This window comes from Macrosteles quadrilineatus, unplaced genomic scaffold (genome assembly GCF_028750875.1).
Source record: "Macrosteles quadrilineatus isolate MER2022 unplaced genomic scaffold, UCM_ALF_1.0 Scaffold_3__2_contigs__length_128488019, whole genome shotgun sequence".
Classification (NCBI taxonomy): Eukaryota; Metazoa; Arthropoda; class Insecta; order Hemiptera; family Cicadellidae; genus Macrosteles; species Macrosteles quadrilineatus.
In genome coordinates, this window is record NW_026542596.1 from 78,170,297 (window position 1) to 78,174,262 (window position 3,966).

The 3,966-nt window shown below is 34.4% G+C and overlaps 1 protein-coding gene across 1 annotated transcript in view; it reads right to left on the reverse strand.

Moving 5' to 3' along the window:
• Nucleotides 1–3,966, reverse strand: part of LOC128988484 (uncharacterized) — a 730,054-nt gene that overhangs the window by 65,754 nt on the left and 660,334 nt on the right. The window lies entirely within an intron of this gene.

The window sequence follows — 3,966 nt, forward strand, 5'->3', positions numbered from 1 at the left end:
GTGCCTCCACTCCCTCAGGACGAATGAGGTCTAATTTCGAGAGGATGGGAGACAAACGAAATTAATTCAACGCTCTCTGGAGTTTAGTGTTTCTTGTTAATCCCCAAAATGACTTTTTAAACCACTATATTCACTTGGCTAAGTGGCTTTAGTCAGAGTACATACCCATTTCAGTTAATCGAGTTGTATTTATAGATGCAGGTTGAAAAAGTTTTTTAATAGACCGATTAACCATACAGAATTAGATTCCATAATTGCAGAATCACTATAATAATATTCCGCGACAAACTATTATTTATGGTCAACAATGATCTAATATAATGGGGTTTTGCCGGCACGAGATAGTTAAAAATAAAATACCCCGTCGCAGCAAACCTGACAACTAAGCGAATTTCCATTTGTCTGAATTGATTTTCAATTAAATATATTTAAATAACATTATAGGTCGAGTACCTAGGTTTGCTACTACAAGGAAACTAATAAAGTGTGTTTTTTAGTAAAATATTAATAGCTTAATACAAAATAAATAAGATTGCCAAGTTTGATCAAAATATATCCATAAACAACCAAACTACAACATTTTACTCCATAAGAATAACATGGGAATTTTAAATTTACAATTTTTTAAATTTTCTCCGTTACCAATAACCGTACAAAAATACTTTTATATACTAAATTATTTGTTTTTTAAAGCTCTTTAAAAAGGTATAAAGAGAAATTGGGAAACGTTGTGTTTTGAGGGTCAAAAGTGAGAAAAACCAATTTTTACCCCATAAAACCCCCTGTAAAGCCCTTTTCCCATGGTCCGATCATGCTGGTTCGCGAACTCATTCAAGTTTATCCCGCTTTACACCTTTAAACCAAATTTCATCAAAATCGGACAAAAATTACTCAAGTTATCGCGTTCACGGACACACACACATATATATATATATATACATATATAAAAATTTGAACGAATGGTGTTTTTGGCATCTGGGGACATCAAAATGAAAAAGTAAATCGCTCCCGGGCTTATGTCTTACCATGCCACCTACGGTAATAGCTACTTCCCTATAGGGAAATTCGCTAAAAAACGATCGAGAGCTGCAAAACCATTTCGGAGCGTGTTACAAACGCTATTTTTCACCCTATTACCACTATTCAACAAAATAATAATTTACACTGGTAGTCAACACAACTACAACTTTAAGGTTATGTGGAGAAATAATTTTAGGAATCAGTAAAAATAATAATAAATAGTAGCTAGGCAGCGGTTACTATAAAACAATTCAATTGCAATGCTATGGATACTGATTGTGTAATTAATATGCATTCATGTTTTGAGAAACTAAGCGGGCAGCTGATTTTGCGGCACTAGGAATGTAAAAACCTGCTCGGTCCCCAAATGACGATTAGAGCTGGCATGGCCAGCTAAACGTTATTTTCAGCCTGCAATTAACGTATGTAAAACAGCTAATATAATAGTGTGGTAAAAAAAATTTTCCAAGATGCCGAGTGGAAGTGGTCACCTTCAAACCTGAAGCTCGCTGGTTCAATTCCAAGCGAAGTTTCAGTAATTACAAATAAAGATCTTCATTCGCCACTGGGTATCAATGAATCCTGCTATCCAACAAAAGGTACTAGATACTAACAAAACTAGAGTTTGAACCGTTCCCTTAGACTACGTGAAAAATGCCAACGGTGTAAAAACAACAAACAAATCATATGCTTGTTTTGGAAATGATAAATACTAAATTAAATAAAGTTATGGATCGACACGGCAGTACAATACTACCAAAATCGGACACCAGAGTTAAATATTACTCCCGAAGGATTCAAATATCCACGAATGTAAATAAACGGTATATCCACCGGGACGAATGGTGATCCAGTAATCCACACTCCCACAATGCTATGTTTTCAATTCAAGCACTTGGGAGTACAGCTATGGCTTTCAGCTTGCTATTGGCTTTCGGAGGACAAAAAATAATAATTTGATTAACGGAATTGCCAGGATCAATCAGTGATTTGTGTCTTTCAGATTGAAATTAAATCAATTGAAATGGTTTCATATAAAAATTGGAAATTATCGATTTGTATAATCCTCTTGTTAAAAATGTCCGCAGTAGAAGTTTAATTGATTCTACCTTAATCTTTACAGCTAAGGTAAAGCTTATATCAATTTTGAAAGTAGAGTTATTGTTATTTGTTAAGAACTAATTGAGCCTATAGATTTGTAACTTTAGATCTATGCAATATAACCGTCCTTGAAAATACTCATAACTAAAGATAAAAAAATTTTCTGTACTACCATAATCTTTGTTCTTAATAGCTTTTGCAGGAATTTCTATGCAATGGAAACTTCTGTACATATGTTACAATGAAAAATTAATTGCGTTTTTTATGTTTACTAGGTGATATTATATAAAAGAAAACACAACCAGGATTGTTATGATCTCTGTGTTAATTGAAATAATTAAAATTTTAGCGCTAATTTTCTGACTAAGCTGATGAACTACTTTACACAGCTATACCATTTATTTGTCTGCAGAAACTTATGTCACTGAAATGTCATAACACTAGTAAAACAGGTTGGATTGTTTGATTTGATCGCAACACACTCTATTCTCCACTCTTCCTTCAATCATATTTGGGCTAAAATACGCACATAAATACGCCCCCATCTCAAATGATAATGATGAATGATTTCACCCAACCCGTCATGTTAAACTTCCCTATCCCAAGCGTGATGTAAACAACTTCTTTACTTCACTCGGTGAAGTAAAGTTTCAAAAACTCACATGGTGAAGTAATGAAACCCATTCAAATAACATTGAGTGCTCAACTGAATAAAATATACCTATGTGGAGCAAACGACGTTCAACGCTTGAAATCAGCTGTGCGCTTGAATGTTATTGATATGCTTTAAAGTATTTTCCTAACCTTTTTTGTGTTTGAAAAGGAACGTTACTGTTAGAAGATGAATGAAATGGATAATGTAGAATATTGTACGTAACCCTCTGTATATTGTCGGGTCAGGTAAAATCATGTACGTTACATGTTACGCAAGAGCTTGTTTACATCACTTAGGTGACTTATAACATTTACCTGCGTGATGTAAAAACGCTTTTACTACACTTGTAACGTAAATAGCTATTACCTACGGCAGTTTTTAAACTAGCCGTTTCAGATCAGTTCTTTGAATTGAAAAGACTCACTTAACAGAATTGTTATTTTACTTTACAACACGAGTAATGGACCAAGGACCAAGGTTCAATATATATGGACCAAGGTTCAATATATTATATGGACCAAGCTTCAATATATATGAACCAAGGTTCAAGGATTGAGAGAAAAGAAGTAAAATTATAATACTTCGAACGTCAACTTATCAGCTGTTAAGACAAATTTAATTGATTAAACAATGAGTGAGTGGTTGGGACAATAAGTGGTTGCATTACAATCAGTGGCAATGAGAGGTTATAAACGAAATCACAACCTCTCTTGGAAGTTATGAGTGGTGATTGTTACTAATTAAAACACTGTCGTAGGTACACAACTCGTGTAAATATTCTTAGCGACACTCTTAGAAGTTTTTAAGACAAGGCTCGTATCTAAAATGTTCTAATCGTGTAGTTAGCAAATTCCTTACGTGATAGTTGCGTAAACGTATAATGATTTCATTGATATTCAATTTAATTTATACGGATTTTAAAATCCAGTAACAGTTATGTGATGACACTTTAGAATTCTTAATAGTCAATATATTTTCAACCATACATTATGACTTAAGTCCACAAGAGCTCAGGTTGAACCTGTAGTGCACACATGGTAGGGTGGAGAGGGGCGTACAATCGTCCAACTGATTGGAACTGTACACCTACGACCACGGTACATTGAACACGTCATTGAGTCGGTTATTTGATCAGAAAGCTATTACGTGGGCGTGTCGTGCGGTGGTCCAGTGGCACTGAGCAGTGTAGG